At 36.9% G+C, this 20153-nt stretch overlaps 1 long non-coding RNA gene across 3 annotated transcripts in view; it reads left to right on the plus strand.

Moving 5' to 3' along the window:
* The window catches only part of LOC137078812 (uncharacterized), a 172462-nt gene that overhangs the window by 70627 nt on the left and 81682 nt on the right, over positions 1-20153 (plus strand). For 2 of the 3 annotated variants that reach the window (XR_010905348.1, XR_010905349.1), the window contains exon 1: positions 18184-18312. The exons of the other annotated variant lie outside the window; for it this stretch is intronic. This is a non-coding gene — a long non-coding RNA (uncharacterized lncRNA). Of the gene's footprint in view, positions 1-18183; positions 18313-20153 lie in introns of those variants that run through there. 3 annotated transcript variants of the gene reach the window in all.

Raw genomic sequence — 20153 nt, forward strand, 5'->3', positions numbered from 1 at the left:
GATGTGTTAACACTACTTTCCATCCTTATTTCAGACTGAGCGCTCGTGCACACGCTCACCCTGCACATCATCCACTCAGACTGTGGAATCAGAGTTTATTAATAATACAAATGGCTTCCTTAATGTGCTGCTGCATTTGAGTAGGTACTAGGTACGCTAGTTGTTATTATCAACACTGTGTGTGTGTTTGTTTGTTTGTTTTGTACGTGTATTCACAGATTCTATTGTTTTCCATATCTGCCCCTGAGTCAGCAGTTAGTTGGTAATCATGCCACAGTGGTTTTAATTGCTCTGTTAATTGATAGGAAACAGAAAGGCTCTAATTAGATGTAATGATACGAGGCACTCTCTGTCACAGTGGAGCTAATGATTTAGCACGCTAGCACCAGCTCTTAGACTGCTTCACGAGGAGATTTACATATGAAAAGCATATGTGTGAGTGTGTTTGTGTGTGTCTGTAATAGGGAGAGGGGAAAAGAGAGTGGGGTGAACATAGAGAAACAGAGATCAAGTTGGAGAGCATTTGTTAAGAACAATAGGGAAGAACAGTGGGATGTTGAGTGAAATTCATATTGTATTGTCTCGTCGTCTCAAACTATAGCGAGACCTTTGCTTGTTTGAAGCATCAGATTTGAACTGTGTTGCACAGATGCGCACTGCTTCTATTGACATCTCTGCAAAGCTGCTTTTCTAAGAAAAGGAGCTTTGAGGAGAGCGCAATTGCCTTTATATTTTTGAAACGCCACCCTTAAAGGTATAGTACACCCAAAAATAGAAATTCTGTTTTGATTCTCTCACCCTCATGTCATCTCAGACCCCTCTAATTCCCAATACACATTGTATGATTTTGGGCTGTCCCAGACGAAAGATGACCAATCATGGCTCCTAATGGTGGTCCTACATTGTACAGTGAGAGGCGTTTAAAGACGGCCGTTTTCACAGTCTTGCGACCAAAGATAGCATTCAATAATTTTCTGACAGTGTCAAACGTTTAGCATGATCATCTTGCAGTGTGTTTGCTGCTATGGCCTACTTCTACTGACTAGCCAACAAAATTAAATGCCGTATTGATCTATGCAACATGGTGCTAAATCTTAAAACTACTCAAGTTTCATTTGCAAAAGAGGCATGCCAACACGTTGGGCTCTTTTCTCTAGCCATGACTACGTTCATATTCTCCTCTTTCACTTCCTCCTCTTTTTAGTGCACATAAAAAACAAATTTGCCAAAATGTGATTCATCTTGCTCTATTTGTTTACCACTAGCACATACTGATGACATTTTCTATAACTTGTATCGCAGCATACGAATCAATAAATGTCATCATCCTACAGTCTACATGTCATACCCAAGTTTATTAGATCCATGTCGTACAGTGAGATTCGTAATGATCTTATTGGATTGACGAAATCCTTGCAGACATAAAGGTGCTTCTTTATCTCTTGGGGACTTTTATGTCCCAGTGGTTGATTTTTACTATCATTCCCTCAAATATTTATATTTATATTTATTGTTTTCCTTTTAAATCCTAAAAAAGATTAAATATTTTGATTGCTCATCTACGTCATGTGACCAACATCAGCGAACCGTGAACATGCTAATGTCTTAAGTAGATATTTTGCATAACTGATCTAAACAAATAGTAAAATTTAAAAAAAACTTTGACTATTTGTTGGAATATATATTATTATGGCATCATTTTCACCACATAACAGGGTTTTTTTCTCCATTTTTTTTACTAATGATACAACCGTGTAAGTGAAGAGCTTGAGATTAAATGAGTTGTGTGAATTCAATAAAGATATATCAAGCTAACTACCATTTGAAAAGATTGTTTTTGTTTGTCTTTTTCAGCTAAGCAGTCATTTGGTCAAATTACACACAAAAAAATCTAATATTATTTATTTGTGAATATTTAAGGTACAAAAATACTATGACTTTCACAGCATCAGCAAGACAAAGCATGCCATTTCAATCCAAAATTGTTAAAACAATCACTGTCAATTTGGTCCTATTATAGGTGGCCTTAACTACTATGCACTTACATAAAAAAATACGTACAGTGTACTTATTGTGTTCATATTGTATTCCAAAACACTTTTGCTGATATTGAGGTTGGATACAGGTAAAGTTTGGGACAGTGTGGTGGTATGGGTTAAGGGTATGGGTTAGGTGTAAGGGACGTGTCAACGGTGTAATTATAAATGTAACTACAGAAAGTAATTACAGAGGCAATTACAGAAATTTTTAAAAATATAAGTACAATGTAAAAACATGTACAAAATAAGTGCATTGTATCTAATTATTAATTTAAATGTTGGTACATAGTTAAGGCCACCTAATATAAAGTGGGTCTGTCATTTATACCACATATCATCATTTGAGATGTTGAGAATTTTCATGACTTTAAGGAAAAAAGTCAACGAATACTCCATTAATACATGTATATTCTTGGTCTAACTTAAAAAGTAAGAAACCTGTTTGCTTTAAAATTTTGAGTTTATTGAAATAAATAAAAAATTGTTGATAAAATGAAAGAAATCACCCACAATTACCCAATATGCTTACACGTATTATTTGAATTAAGGTTGTCGATTCTCAAAAAATGTTCATTGTATTAATTACATTTTTTAATTTCAATAAACTCAATTTTACTTCTTTAAAAAAATGTTGGATAGATTCAGTCTGAGAGAGAGAGAGAGAGAGAGAGAGAGAGAGAGAGAGAGAGAGAGAGAGAGAGAGAGAGAGAGAGAGAGAGAGATGAAAGTCTTATCTCTCTGAACAGAGCCAGATAGGCTATAATTTATCTGTTTACAGAAAGATGCTCTGATACAGTGAAATTACTGCAAAGCATTTAAGTGACAGAGTAAAGGGGGTGTGAAAGAGAGAGAGACCGAGAGAGAGGGGTTAAAGGAGAGCTGGAGTGACCTTGCTTCAAGTCCCGGTTGGTTGTTTGACATTGGGGCATGTTTCAGGGCGGACCAGTGTTTATCTCTGATAGCCTGAGCACTCGTGATTTGCTCAAAGCGATGGGAAAAAAACCCCTTTCATACAGTTATTTTATGCCTGTTCAACGATGCTTTATTTTTTGGCCGTGTAAGTTATGACAATGTACAGAAATGCTGTATTTTGTTCCATGATAGCCTCATATTTCAGTCTAAGAGATGTGCTGTGATATTGGCTTCTTGATGCAGGACTCTCACTCGCTGATTTGTTTCTCTCATCAGTCCCGTGGGTAATTTAGCTAGTGAAATCACACCTTTTCTTTCTCTCCGCTCTTCTTCGATTTCCTGTCCCAATGGTGGCCAATCACACAGCGGTGTCCTTGGGGGCCAGCCTTGCATGGGTAGGGGGGGCTAGTGGTGGTGAGGGGGGTCATTTCTCCCCCCCCCCCCCCCCCATATTTATTGTGCTGTAGACAAGCTCTCTTGCTCTCTCAGTGGTCATGAACTAGTAGTATGAACTAAGGACAGGGAAGGCTTTTTGTTACTGTGCTGTTATGCAGTTGTGTGTTCATTAAGGATTATATTGGTTTCTCCGTTAACCTGCGAATAAAATATAGGAAGAAATGTACCCTGACCAAATTTTGCTGGTACATTAATGAGAAGTTCAAATGTGTTTGCTATATTCTATTGTTTTATACATTGCACATATATACATACTGTGGCAGAGGGGTAGGTAGCTGGATGAGGTAGCTGCATGTGGGTGCAAGTGTGAAAGCTTAGGTTAGTTGCTATGTTGCATGTTAATGTCATTGATTTATTTAGCTGATGTTAAGCTGTCCCTTAAATAATATTACTTTATATTACAAATATTTGTCTGGTTAGTTGGTCTCACTAAAGCTTCATTATAGCATAAAACACATTAGAAAGCTATTGCATTTATATATAAATATATATATTAGGGCCGGGACTTTAACACATTAATTAAGATTAATTAATTACGGGACTTTAACACGTTAATTAATAATTAATATAGTTAACATTAATTGATGTTTAATTAATAGTTAATTAATAAAAAAAAAAAAAAACATAATTTTAACCACACTTATTTTTGCACCGCGGAACGTTTTTCAATGAAGGAGTTTCGACGGACCGATTATACTTGAACACCAACTAGCGTTCACGAGTCACGACAACAACAACATCCAGTGTGAACATGAATGAAGAACACTCTAAAAAATAATTCAGTGGCTTAGTAAATATCACAGTAATAATTAACTTTATTAACTTAATAAAATCTCTCAATATCATTTACTTGATTGTTTTAGTTAAACATACCAAAATAATTGACTAAAAATCCAACAGTAAATTTTGTCTAAAATTTATAGTTGTATTTAAGTTTTTTTCACTAAAATAATTTAGTATTCAAATAACCAATTATTTATTTTAAATATACTTAATACATTTGTGAAATTTATTTCAAAATATTTGAGAATGGAGAATTAAACCGATCTGTTTCAAGAACCACAAATATTACTTAATTAAAATCAAGATTATTAATATTTAACACACACTGAAGAAATTGAGTAAGTTTACTCGATTAAAACAATGCGCCCCTCCCCCACCCTCTGACGCAACGACAGCTCGACGGTTGAGTGAGTGCATATTTGAATTCTCCTCAGTCACCAGAGCAGTTTCTTCTTCTCAGCGTCGCAGAATTGGGGCATTTCCTCTGTGAAATTCAGGTTTGTATGTTTTTTTTTTTTATCTATGTAATCATTACTGTGCTAAAAGGCATTTTATTTAATTCAAAACAACATACAGGGACAGTGTGAGTCACCTTAAGTTAACGTGTGGCGTTGGTCTTTGAAACGCCTGCTGTGTTGCTCAAAACACAACTTTATTCGGAAAGATAATGAATATAATGAATTTGGATGATAAAATCTTATTAAAACTGGGCACTGTTTGTTTATTGTCAGGTTATGGAGTCTGGCGCCTCGCAGCATCTTTCAGCTACAAATGAAACGCAGGACAGCGGTCTCAAGTTCAAAGTCCACCCGCAGACCGCTAACGTTAGTCCATCTCAGGCTCGAGAAACAGCGCTGATACGGTGGAAATGGGATAACAGACCGGTTGATTACACTTGAATTACTTTTAAATGTTTAATTTTTACTTCTAAAATGTTTGTTACATGAGTTTAAAAGTTGTAAAATAACTGTTATTCTTTACATGTCAAAACAGTAATATATGCTGTAACGTTATTGCTGTAACGTACTCGTGGACAATAAAGGCCATGTCATGTATAAGTGTGTTTGTGTGGACTGTGGAGTATTTTACAAAGGTTTAGAGGAAATTAAAGTTATACTATACAAGTTAGTAATACTCATAAATAAAAACAGTTCATATTAGTCGTAAATATTGTTTTTTAAATGCTTTTTACCCAATTTTTTCTACTCAATTGAATTTGTTAATGTAACAAATGCAGTTACTCAGATCTACTTAATTTTTATACTTACATTTACTCAGTTCATATGGTGTCTATAATTGATTCCACTGCTTTAAAATTTACTCAATTTTTTTAGTGTAAAAATGTTTCACCAAAAAAATTGAGTAAATCATAGTATAAGTTTTTAGAGTGAAGCTGATGAGACCACTTTGTTTGGCCCTGTGGATGGGAAATTTTGTTTTAAAAAAAGCAAAGGATGGAAGTGTCGACAAGAGCATGGTTGTGTGCAAGCTATACAACAAGGAATTTGCGCATCACCGCAGCACATCGAGCCTCAAATATCACAAATATGCTTTTGCTACACTTAATGGCAAACATTGCACTGGTCTGCTGGACTGAAATAAATAAACAATATTTTGTTGATTAAGCTTGTATTCAATCATTATTCAATGGTATACTAAAAATACATTTGAAAAAATACCTCTCATTGTTCTCAAATCAAATATTTATATTAGGGCCGGGACTTTAACGCGTTAATTAAGATTAATTAACTACGGGACTTTAACGCGTTAATTAATTACGCAAAAAAAAAAAAAAAAAATTAATCGCACTTATTTTTGCCCCGCGGAACGTTTTTCAATGAATGAGTTTTGACGGACCGATTATACTGGAACACCAACTAGCGCTCATGAGTCACGACAACAACCATGAAAACAACAAACCATAGTGAACATGAACGAAGAAGCTGATGAGACCGCTTTGCTTGGCCCCGTGGATGGGAAATTTAGTTTTAAAAAACGAAATGATGGAAGCGTCGACAAGAGCATGGTTGTGTGCAAGCTATACAACAGGGGTATCCAAAGTCGGTCCTGGAGGGCCACTGACGTCCTGCAGAGTTTAGCTCCAGCTTGCTAAAGTTTCTAGTATGCCTAATAAGACCTTAATGAGCTGGTACAGGTGTGTTTAATTGGGGTTAGAGCTAAACTCAGCAGAACAGTGGCCCTCCAGGAGCAGGATTGGACACCCCTGCTATACAACAAGGAATTAGCGTATCACCGCAGCACATCGAGCCTCAAATATCACAAATATGCTTTTGCTACACTTAATAGCAAACATTGCACTGGTCTGCTGGACTGAAATAAATAAACAATATTTTGTTGATTAAGCTTATGTATTCAGTCATTATTCAATGGTATACTAAAAATACATGTGAAAAATTACTTCTCATTGTTCTCAGGTAAAATATTTATATGCGATTAAAATGCGATTAATTTCGATTAATTAATTACAAAGCCTCTAATTAATTAGATTATTTTTTTTAATCGAGTCCCGGCCCTAATTTATATGTAATTAAAATACGATTAATTTCGATTAATTAATTACAAAGCCTCTAATTAATTAAAAGATTAATAAAATATTTTTTTTTAATTGAGTCCCAGCCCTTATGGATGGATGGATGGATGGATGGATGGATGGATGGATGGATGGATGGATGGATGGATGGATGGATGGATGGATGGATAGATAGATAGATAGATAGATAGATAGATAGATAGATAGATAGATAGATAGATAGATAGATAGATAGATAGATAGATAGATAGATAGATATGAACACACTGTTATTTTGCAATTTCCCCCACTTGGAAATCATGGAGGGGTCTGAAATTGTCATCGTAGGTGCATGTTCACTGTGAGAGACATAATCTAAAAATAATCCCGAAATCCCAATATATGACTTTTTTAACTATTTATTTGTATGATACAGCTGCAAATTAGTATATTAACAACTGTCTAACAGCTAGAATTCTGACCCTCAAAGACCTGTTAGTCTGCCTTTAAAATGTCCACCTCCACTCCATTTATTGTCCTAAATTAGATGCACCTGTTTGAGGTTGTTAGCTGCATAAAGACACCTGTCCACCCCATACAATCAGTAAGAATCCAACTACTAACATGACCAAGACCAAAGAGCTGTCCAAAGACACTAGAGACAACATTGCACACCTCCACAAGGCTGGAAAGGGCTACAGAGAAATGGCCAAGCAGCTTGGTAAAAAAGGTCCACTGCTGGAGAAATCATTAGAAAATGGAAGAAGCTAAACATGACTGTCAATCTCCTTCGCACTGGGGCTCCATGCAAGATCTCACCTCGTGGGGTCTCAATGAACCTAACAAAGGTGAGAAATCAGCCCAGAACTGCACATGAGGAGCTGGTCAATGACCTGAAAAGAGCTGGGACCACCTTTCCAAGGTTAATGTTGGTAATACAATAAGACGTCATGGTTTGAAATCATGCATGGCACGGAAGGTTCCCCTGCTTAAACCAGCACATGTCCAGGCCCGTCTTAAGTGTGCCAATGACCTTTTGGATGATCCAGAGGAGTCATGGAAGAAAGTCATCTGGTCAGATGAGACCAAAATAGAAATTATTGGTCATAATTCCACTAAACGTGTTTGGAGGAAGAAGAATGATGAGTACCATACAAAGAACACCATCCCTTCTGTGAAGCATGGGGGGTGGTAGCATCATGCTTTGGGTGTTTTTTTTCTGCACATGGGAAAGGGCGACTGCACTGTATTAAGGAGAGGATGACCGGGGCCACGTATTGCGAGATTTGGGGAACAACCTCCTTCCCTCAGTTAGAGCATTGAAGATGGGTCGAGGGTGGGTCTTCCAACATGACAATGACCCGAAGCACACAGCCAGAATAACTCAGGAGTGGCTCTATAAGAAGCATATCAAGGTTCTGCCGGGGCCTAGCCAGTCTCCAGACCTAAACCCAATAGAGAATCTTTGGAGGGAGCTCAAGCTCTGTGTTTCTCAGCAACAGGCCAGAAACCTGACTGATCTGTGTGGAGGAGTGGGCCAAAATCCCTACTCCTGCATAGCTGATGAAAAACTACAGGAAATGTTTGACCTCTGTAATTGCAAACAAAGGCTACTGTACCAAATAAGGCTACTATAAGTAGCAAAAAAGGCTGCTGTACTTTACTGTACATTGATTTTCTCGTGTTCAAATACTTATTTGCAGCTGTATCATACAAATAAATAGTTTACATTACGATACAATACATTATGATATCAGATTTTTTTTAAAGATTATGTCTCTCACAGTGGACATGCACCTACGATGACAATTTCAAACCCCTCCATGATTTTCTAAGTGGGAGAACTTGCAATAGCAGGGTGTTCAAATACTTATTTTCCTCACTGTGTGTGTGTATGTATGTATGTATGTGTATATATGTATGTATGTATATAAATATATATATATATATATATATATATATATATATATATATATATATATATATATATATAATATATAATTTTTTATTTTTATCCAGTAAAAATAGCATTTTAGATTTATTACATTTATTTATATTGTATATTTTATATTTTTAATATGTATTATTTATTTAATATAGAATTTTACTGTTTTATTAGAATTTAAGACTATAATTAGTTTTAAATCTAATAATATATAGGGTGAGATTTAGGCTCGAAATAATATCGAAAAAACGATTTGCCCAAAAAATTAAATTCAAATTTTATCATTTTTTTGTAATTTAGCTTCTCAATTTAATGTAGATATATAGATTTTTTTTTTTTTAAATATTATGTTAGTGAACACATTAAACTGTTTAGCCTGTGATTTGTTTTTCTATAACTTTTTGCCCCTTTTTTATAGTGTGAAAAGAGTGGTACCCTTTTATATAATTTTGCTTGTTAAAATATTTTACTGTCTATATAATGTGCATTAAAGTGTGTGTGCGAGAGTGTATATTTTTGTTCAAGTGTTTGCATATGTATACGTTTGTGTGTGTGTGTGTGAGACTACAAAGGCTGGTTAATTCGGATGAGGGACTGTGCCGTTTATCACACAGGAACACGCCACAGTGAGTGTATGCATGCTTTTGTTTCTGACTGTCTGTATTTTAATGAGCTCGGCCTATCGCTGCAGTACTGCACGCTACAGCGGCTCTTCACGCAGGACAAGTGTGACAACAACCCCCCCACCACCCCACCCTTCAGATTACCCACCACTCACACACATACATATATTAACATTCTCACCCAAACATCACGCACACATTAAATCTACACGGCCCAGAAGCGAGAGGTGGGACTGCTGTCAAATACAGCTCGTCAGCACTGATGACTGTAAGATACAGAACTAGAATCATGCATGTAGGTGATGTGCTCTGTGCTGGAAATGCGCTTTGTCTCTTCAGGCTCTGCATGACAGTTAAAAGAGAAGTGTGTGTGTGTGTGTGTGTGTGTGTGTGTGTGTGTGTGTGTGTGTGTGTGTGTGTGTGTGTGTGTGTGTGTGTGTGTGTGTGTGTGTGTGTGTGTGTGTGTGTGTGTGTGTGTGTGTGTGTGTGTGTTGTGTTGTGTTGGTTTTAGACCAATTCATAAATATGTTTATTAGTATTATTAAAACCAAGCTGCATCAAAAACATTGCTTCTATTAAACCACAATAATGCTGTGTCTACAGTCTTTTTTAAATAGTCCTCAATTTTTAAACTTAATCAAAAATACTCACACTGCTGTAAGAAAAAAAAAATACTCACACTGCTGTAAGAAAAAAAAATACTCACACTGCTGTTTTTTTTTTTTTGCTAGGACATTTTTCCTTTAATCCTAAAATACACCACAATACAATACATAATTCAAAAATATGGTGAAGAACAGTAAACTAATGTAAATATGGTGTCTGTAATAAAGAAGCTGAATGGTCATTGAAATCTCACTCATTTAAGTCAAAGATGTTTTACGATTTAGATGAGACTGAGAATAAAATACAAGTTTGTATTCAGTCTCTGCACATTTCCTAGTTTAAATTAGTTTTAAGGATTTGATGTAATGTTTGTGAAATACTGTGGACAGCCAATCACAGTGGTGTATTATGTGCCTCATAATATATGTGACTAGGTTTTTTTGGCATTCACACAACTTTTCAGGATCTCAAAGAGATCACAATGAACTAAAGGAGTCTGCCTTTAAAAGTTTACTCAATTGTGTATATTAGAGAGTGCTGCTTAATAAACATTTTTTTAAAAATGTAAAATTTTTTTAGTTTATATATTTTATATGCAATTTTTTTTATTTTATTTTTATTTTTAGAAAACGTGGCATATCACAGTCAGGGAGCTTTCTAGCTTTGTAGAAAATATGGTTAAAAATAGCATAAGAATTATGAGGTAATATTGCATTGCAGGAGTAAGAAAGAATACACAAAGTAAAAAAAAAAACAGTTATCGATTCCCATTTTTTTCCACCCTCTTCACGTTAATAATTTGTGTCATTTTTCTGCTAGATGTTATGAGAACTCAAATTCCTCTGCTACTCTGGCACTTTGGTACCACTTTGACATTTCTGATTCTATTAAATAACATTTGAGTTTCAATGTTTTTATTTCATTTATTTTACAGTGCAGAATATGCTGGTCTTCATTTAGTTATTTTTAGTTTAGTAGGTTTTACTCAGTCCACCTCAGAGACTTGAACTCCCCTTCTCCTAATGGATTCAGCTCTCTCCAAAGCCTGTGAGTCAATTTCTCTCTATTTCAAAAAGGAGGCATATTAAACTGCTTTACTCTGTGTTTAAAGTCCAGTGCAGCACATCACTGAGTTCTGCATGTGTGCGTGCGTGTGCGTGCGTGCGTATATGGCTTGTGTCTCTCTGTATAATTGTGTTATTAATTCTGCCTGCAGTGGAATATTGCAGGAAATTATTGTTACGGATTTTTCTTTGAGGGACAGTGCGTCCAATTAAAGAGCACCCCCTCCCTTATTAATAAGAGCAGTGGTGAAAAGAAGAAGTCTGAGTCGGCTGCCATCTCTTTGCTGTGAAGTTATCAGCGCGGAGCAGACGCAAGCTGGTTTCACATCGCTGAATACTCACTCAATGGTGAACATGCACCATAGCCAAGACCACTCTGTCTGAATAAAGAAATAACCTCCTGTATGAGGGTGAAGTCTCTTTCCCCCCCCCCCCCCCCCCCCCCCCCCCCCCCCCCCCCCACACACACACACACACACTACTTTAAACACAGAAGGGCGATTATTTCTTATAACGGGGGTCGGAATTCCAATTTAAAGGATTTCTAAAACACTCTTCTTATTGTGAAGGTGCCTCATCTTTAGTTGGCCAGCTCACACAGCCAGAGGTTTTCTTTCAGAACACCGCACCAAACCGAGAACAATCGCTGCTAATCTAAATATATCAAAAGGCTCCAGATTCCTCTACAACTTGATATCAAACCAGTTGACCTTATTAAACTAATTAGCTCAAAACAAAAGCCTCCCTCTGAACCCCTGGTTCTTTTGTTGTGCCATTATTCAAACACAAGGGGAAGGAGGGAAACTGGCACATTTGTTCACTATTGCTGAAAAAAAGAACAAATATTATTTTAACTCATTAGCATAAACAAATGAGGGCAGAAGCCTCGTTAAAGCGTTAGTGGCTCGTTAGTGCCACAGCTGAGCCACCTGCCTGATCACCCGCTCCTGTTTGAGAGACCAAGGCTCGGTAACAATCACGGCCGATTATTCAGCATGGCTCATTTTGCATTTACAATTGATGTTTAATTAATTGGTCTCGTTTGGTGTCTGGTTTTATCCCTACTATATGAGGAGATGTAGAAAGTGTGATATTCGGAGCAGTATGAATTGTCAATTGTGATAAAATTGTAAAGAACATTGACCATTGTCAAAGAACATAAAATATTGGTGTTATGGGTATGACGAATATGTGAGGAATAATGTGATGAGTTGTAAGGAAAATTGCGAGAAGTAATGTCATGATGTGATGAGTACTGTGATCAAATCTAATGAGTAATGCAGTAATGAGTTCTGTGATAAAATGTGAGAAGTTATAAGTAGTCACATAATCGCACTGTGGCTAAAAGGTCATTGCAAATAATGTTTATTCCAAAAACAGGACATGCAGCCTATAAAGAAGTGTTTTTTAAGAGCTAAAAGGTCTAAAACTAGCACTGTGCAGGTATAAACGATACCACCTCCCCTCCATGACATCAGAGGCTGATGTTTTATTGCTCTACAGCAGTGCTAATGTTAACAGTTCTGCGTCCAGTACTAGCGTTACGCCATCTAGTGAAAGCTTCTTTATTGTAATCAAATGTGAGGAGTACTGTGATGATGTGATGAGTACTGTGATAAAATGCACAAATTCATGTTATATGATAAGTACTATGATAAAATGTGAAGAGTACTGTGATATAGTGATTAATGCTGCCATCATGTGCTATTGGAAGTTTCCTACTTCCCACTTCAGAAGTCGTGATTACGAGCTTGTTGTGTTCAGGTGCTTTGTCGGAAAGAAAGAAGGACGCCAGGTTCATAATTTTGTGCACCTTGGGAAAATGTTATTTTAACACTATAACCATTTCAGTCATTTCCCGGTCCCAGAAAATCATAGAATCACTGACAAAAACTAGCAGCACAACACGAAAGCATATTGTTTATAATCACATTCACAATAAAGGCATAATGTAGACAAGGTAAGACTGCTTAAAGACTAAAATGGTAATAGTTTTCAGCCATACCTGATCCTATTGTATAGCTACTTTTACCACAATATCTAGATAGTTAGCTTCTATTCTGGAATGATTGTCAACTACATGCGATTTTCGATGTGTTTAAAATACACAATATATGCTTCAAATGATTATTAGTTTATGCAAATGTGTACTACTTTAACGGCAAGACAAGACAATGAAACAAACCGCTAATAAAACACCTGCCACAGCAGAAATTTGTCTCCCATCCGCTATTTAACGGTTATGCCACGCCCATCTCGGGAACTTGGGTATCAAAATTATTTCTGAACTTCCCAGAGGTAAACCCGACATCAGAGGGCGTTCATGTGCAATATTTACCTCAGAAACTCGTATTTACGATAATTCCGTGAGCACGTGAAGGCGGCATTAGTACCAGGGTTACCAACGGCATTTCAGGTTCCGTCTCACGCTCTCATGCTGCCCAAATAAATCTCACGGCAAATTAAAAAAGTCAACATGCTGCTTAGACTGTTTGGTGTATGACATCAAGAACCTCACTGTATTTTCATGTCATACGCCATTTGGGCTGCACAGCACCATATGTAGTCAAACACACTGACAAGAGTTTTAATTAAACCAATGAAGGCCTGCAAGCTCTTGATTAGACCAGTTTGTAACAATCACATTTTCCCCACACAGTGCAAGGTCACTGTCAGTGCTGGAAAGGTTACTTTAGAAATGTAATAGGTTACAAATTACAAGTTACCCTATATATATTAAAATGTAATAAGTAGTGTAACTATTTCAATTACTTTATTAAAGGTGCCCTGTGTAAATGTTAGCGGCATCTAGTGGTGAGGTTGTGAATTGCAACAGCCCACCGCTGACCCCTCCCTTTTATAGCATATAGAGAAGCTACGGTGGCTGACACAGAACAAAGATGTCTCCATCTGAGACAGCAGAGAGTTGCTAGCTCTTTGAAGAGCAATTTGTCCATTTAGTGTTTATTGACTACATTGTAAGGGGAGCAGCGGTGTATGTTGATAGAAATAGTTCATTCTAAGGTAATAAAAACAAGGTGTTTATACGCCACTGAAAGCACAGTTATGTATATTATTGCATTTATGTCAATAGATCCTCGTACTACACACTGCACCTTTAAAGTAATGTAACTGATTGCATTTTATTTACTTTTTGATTAGTTTTATACATTTCTTACAAATGTTTTCAATCATTTTCAAAGTTTTAAACCATGCAGGATTAACCTTACCACATTGATTACTGTCAGACTTTCAAAATCCTTCATCACTTCAATTAAGATATCATTTAATTTTAAAATCACTTTAGCACCTCTTTTCACTCAACGTGGACTGATATAATTTGCATACATTGTGTGCTGCAAATTCAAACAAATAGTTATAGAATAGGTATAGAATTGCATTGCTTTGCTAAAGGCCCTTAAAATGGCAGGTGACATTGTGTACATTAAAGCAACAATTTAATATTATTTAACATATCCTAGCTTATTACAGAAAATATTCAAATCTAACAACCCTTGTTATTACCTTATTCATAGGTAACTGTAATTACTTTTTTTCACCCCCAACCCCCCACTCTTAATAATTCTCCATACTCAAAAAGTTGGCGTCTTTGTTAGTACTGTGATAAAAAGTTAGGTGATGTGATAAGTACTATGATAAAATGAAGATTAATGTGATTTTTGATAAGTACTATGATGAGATATAATGGCTAAAGCTACATTATTTTCGCTCCTTTTAACTCATTTCTTTATTTTACTCAGAGCCATGTCTTTGTCAGTAGAAGTAGGGGCCTGGTTACACCACAAATGAGGCGTGTTGTGAAGGGTGAGAGGAAGAGGTGTCTTGACACATGCAGAAGTTTCTGCTGATGCACAGGAGATGAAGTGTTTCAGGGAAGAATGTTCTGTCACACAGTGTAAAATGCAAACAGCTGTGTCATGACCTTACACTATATAATGGGTATTATGTCATGGTAATGACTTTGCATTGAGATGTTAATATAACATTGGTAAGGGAGTAAAAGGAACATTTGAGGGACTTTTACTGAAAGTCATTTACATTCAAACAATATTTAACTTCATTATGTTCCAATACTCTCACTGGCGAAAGAAAGAAAGAAAGAAAGAAAGAAAGAAAGAAAGAAAGAAAGAAAGAAAGAAAGAAAGAAAGAAAGAAAGAAAGAAAGAAAGAAGGAAAGAGGTTGAGGCGGAGGGCTTTTGGGAGTCTATAGTGACCAGAAGAGAATGTGCAGATGCTAGGATTCCCATATTTTCGTATTCTCATTATGTTTCTAATTAATTCCTAACTCATTATGCTCTCACTGACTAATTTGTACCCACAGCTGATTTGATTAAACCTGTCTCTATGCTAATGAGCATTTTTTTCATCATTTACAGTTAGATTGGAGCATACATGGCTCGTCTCGAGTGTTTATGTGTCAAACAGCTCAAACTATTTAGTCTTCGATACACTATTCCAAGATCTTCTATTTGACATGTTCTGTTTTGGCTCAATTTGTTCCTTTTTCCTTGTCTCCAAATCCCTCCCTCCCTCTCTTCCTCTGTCTGATAACGCTGACTTGTGAGGACAAATATGTGTGGTTCATCAGCAGAGGTTGAGATTTAACAAATGAAAGAACTGATGAATAAAATCTCTAAACACGAACCCATGGTGGAAAAAATCCAATTAAAACTTCATTTGATGTTCCAAAAACCAGCAGGAAAAAAAGGAATTACATTTAAATATTTCAGTGATAACTGAGAGGGAGAAATACGGGGGAAGATTTTTAAAGTAAAGAAGCCGTTGACAACATCAGCCCTGCTTCTTACTGTCTTGAAGATTTAAAGATTGTTTCAAAGCTTACTTCAAGTGCAAAACATTGTGGAGTCTAACAGGCAAAGTTTTAATGCAGGACTAAAATGGTACACACTTCCACACTTAAAGATCCGATCTGTTAGTTGAATGGGTTTAGCACTGCTGTGTATGAGTGTGTTTACTCAAGCGTACTCTAGTTGGCAATTTTCAGGCTTTCCATATATGGTTGTTTGACCTACATATTCAGATCAGATACACACACATGCACACGCAGGAGAGAAACTGTCCTTTCAAATTATGCTCTTATGTTAACTCGCATATGTGTGAGTGTGTGCTCACATGCCGGTTTCTCATGGGTTTATGGCACATTGAACACACACTTTTCGGCATGGTTCAACATTCCCAGCATAAATATATGATGAAAACCCTTTAGATGTAAGTGATGATGTTTAATTAATAGTTATTGGCAAAACAGAGATTTTTGAACATCTCCAATGGCCCTTAGCTTTTTAGTTTCTGATAATATTGATGTGCTGGATGTTATGGAGACTTTGCTGATGAGCATGACTTATTTAAATATGCCGTCCGATCTCCCGCACAGACTTGTGTGTGCAAACACACAACCCGCCTGTTGTCGAATAATCCTGGCAACTTTAAAAACACAATATCTCTCATCTGCTGGAGAACATTTGTGAAGTCATCCCACTGTTTTTTTATGTTGAGATGTTGACGTGCTGGCATGCTCATAATACTGAAATTATTCAGTAAATATACACCAAATCATATAAAGCAAGGTAAGAAGTAAGAAGTGAGTGTTTAGGTGTCTTTTGATGTGTGTGTCTCCAGAAGAGAGAGTGTGTGTTTAATGGAATGATGCAGTGGTGTTCCTTGGGGAAAATAGGCTACCTAAGGCTCTTCTTCCAAACCTGAAAGAACAGGCTAGAGAGAATAAAGAAAGTGAGAGAAAGTGAGTAAGGGTCCTAAATGAATAAATAAAAGCCATAACAAACCACTGAACAGGAGCACTTAAAGCATTTTAACAAGAGGGTTCACTTCATTAAATATTGACCTCCTGTCTAAAAACACTCTGCAGGAACACTGTGACACCTCACTATGACAAGAGGACAGAGAGAGAGCCAAGGAAAGGAAAATAAAGTAAGGCCGTGAGACCACCAAAGCATTTTTAGCCAGCTTAAAACACATAGCTGTGGGCGCTAGCTCGACTATAGTGGCAATGTCACTCAAGTGGTCACGCCCTTAATTATTCAGAATTTTAAGGCTTTATATAATTTAAACAGATCTGTTATACTCAATTGGCCACACCCTTAATTATGCAGCACTTTAAGGCTTAATATAATTTAAACTGATGAGTTATATTCAACAACTCACATTTGTCATGAAGGGCAAAATTAGCTAGGCTATATAAACCAAAACCACTTTTTGTACCAGGCTGTAATTCTTTTATTTATTCTGCTGTAAAATTCATGGTAAAGTTGGGCATTTTAACATTGGGGAGCTACAGATTTGACTCCCTTTTGGAGCCTGTCTCTAGCGGCCAGTCGATGAATTGCAATTTAAGTCACTTCCGTGTTGGCTTAAAGAGAAACCGCGGGAGGTTGCCGCTTGGTTGGTTTTACCTTTTACGTAGAACATTTTAAAAACGAGGCGCTCCCATTGAAACAATTGGAATTTGGAAATATCAAGGGGGTAATCTAGCGCTCGGAAAGCGTTCCACCCCTAGGGGCTGCCATTGCTAACCAAGCCATCACCTGCTGTTAGCATCCCATTGACTCCCATTCATTTTTGAGTCACTTTGACAGTGAATAACTTTACATCTGAGACGTTTAAAGACTCCATTTGTCCATTGTTTATTTCTAAAGAAACATGACAATGTATAAAAGGCTCCATTACCTTGTATCTTACACTATCGCCCCGCAGCAGCTGTTTTTGTAAAAATAGGCTAACGATTGCGTCATAACCAACGCGACCCTGTCGCACAGTTGAGAAATTACCGTATAGACCTGAAGAGACGCTCGCAGGCAATCTTTTACTGTCTATGAGACAATCGGGGGGACGTGGAGACATGTCCTGGAGACTAGTCTGATAAAGTCAAGGGGGAAGAATGGGGAGAAGCCCATAGTGAGCCAAAAGCAACGGGAGAAAATATTTAAACAACGTGATTCAGCTTTCGCTTTCCACATCTACTAGAAGACTCACAGCTGTCAGACAGGAGGCTCACGTCACATCTACGTCGTCAAGCTCAGTCTGAGCCTGCGCAGTTCGCTCAGCCATCAGGAAGTGAGTGCCCCTAGGTTGACTTCATTCTTTCGCCGTAGACGTCAATGGGAACGCTCCGTCCATTTCTTTTACTGTCTATGGGAAATATACGCTAGCCGCGGAAAAAAGCGATTTGGTTTGACACAGGGCCTAAAGAGAGGACATATTAAAAAACATGACGGATGGCAGGCAGCAGATGAAAACAATTCAGACATCATACAGAAAAAAAACTCACATAGCCTACAGTCAGTCATTCTCTTCGGTGAGTGTGTGTACGATAGAGGCACGTGGGGTAGGTGTATGTATGGTAGATAATGCTATAATTATGATACTGTTTGGCTTAATAATAAAATATATAGGTCTACAGTCATCACTGTCTCTCCACCAATAAGTGTGGTGGGCGTCAAGGCGCAATATGGCCGCCGCATCATCCAGTTGGATGCTGCACCTTGGTGGTGGTTGAAGAGATAGCCTACCCCCTTGAATGTGTAAAGCGCTATGTAACAAATTATTATTGTTATGATTATTTTAGCTTACAATATTTTCATTACACCATGCCATAATAGAGCATAACGGAGTTAGCCTATGTTTATATATTCCAGTCTGAGAAGTACACTCTTAGAAGAAAAGGTTCTATATAGAACCCTAAAAGGTTCTATCGGCGCTGGAACCCCTAAAAGGTTCACTGCAAAAAGATGCTTTTCTTACTTAGTATTTTTATCTCGTTTCTAGTCCAAACAGCTAAACATTCTTAAATAAGAAGTATTTACTAGACAAGTAAAAGTAATCGTCTTATTTTGGGAAAAGATAACTCAAAATTAAGAGAGTTTTTGCTAAGATAAGAAATGCATAAAAAAAATAAAACAAAACCCTTTTAAGTGCCAAAAGGGTTCTTTCTTGTCATTATAGAACCCTTTTAGCATAACAGGGTTTTTGGAGTATACTCAACTATGCTTCTATAGACGGTTTCAACGGTAACAACATAAACAAACGCTACTGCGCATGCGCGCTTTTGTGGCCCAAACTTAACTTCCGGTAGACATCAATAACACCAGAGGATGCGTTATCTTTCTTATGCGTTAGCATCTTTAATTTTGATTGTGCACCATTATCTTAATGTATAGATTTTTTTTTTTTGTTTCAGCATGTTTATTATAAATAATCTCCCATTTATGTCTTTAATATAGAGTGGGAAAACGCCCCACTTAAAGGGTAGGTCACCCAAAACTGAAAATCCTGTCATTACTCACCGTCACGTTGATCCCAGAGTTTCCGCTAGAAAAGAATGGAGCCGGTCAAAGTGACCGGCAGAGGTTTCGTTTTCCGGACATTTTGATTATATATGCCGGTCAAAAACTCCTGAAAGCAGTTTATGTAACTTATTAAAAAAATGACCATGTTTATTAGCCGAACTTTCAAATAGACGGAAAAAAAAAACATGAACGTCCGATTGGCGTCAATCAACCAATTTTTTTAACTTATAGGCGTAATTTAAGGGTGGGACATGTCCCTACCACTTTTTTAAAACATCTTGCTTCACGGATTAACCTAACTAATACAAACAATGCAGTTCAATGCAGCAAACGCGGCTCATGCAGTCTTCACACAGACGAGCGCTTTAATCTAACGCTTAACGCCGTTGCAGAGACTTTCTGTTTGTTCCGGTCAGATCGCGAAACAAAATGCACAAAAACTGTTCCTGCTCTTGATGTACAACCACTGATGGTATTCGGTTTTGATGAGAGAAAAAATAGACCACGAGGGCAGATTAGAAACGAGAACTTCTGACAAGTTTAACAGACTAGACCAGTGATTAAGCAAAGTGTGCAAATCTATTTGCCTTTATTCACGTGAAAAATCTTTAGATGCAATAATTAAACGCAATTAATAAATTTAATTATAAACTCAGTATGTCTCATTTAGTTGGTAACATTTAAATTGGCCACAGTGTGAAATGACAAAATCATATAATAGAATATAACAGTACTGATAACTACAAGCGCACTACAAGATGTTTTTGAAATCATTAGAGAAAACGACAAAATTACTTATTCACAAAATTACGTGTGAATAAGTGCCACCTGTTTAAAATGTGCTTGCACC

This window comes from Pseudorasbora parva, chromosome 6, assembly GCF_024679245.1.
Source record: "Pseudorasbora parva isolate DD20220531a chromosome 6, ASM2467924v1, whole genome shotgun sequence".
NCBI lineage: Eukaryota > Metazoa > Chordata > Actinopteri > Cypriniformes > Gobionidae > Pseudorasbora > Pseudorasbora parva.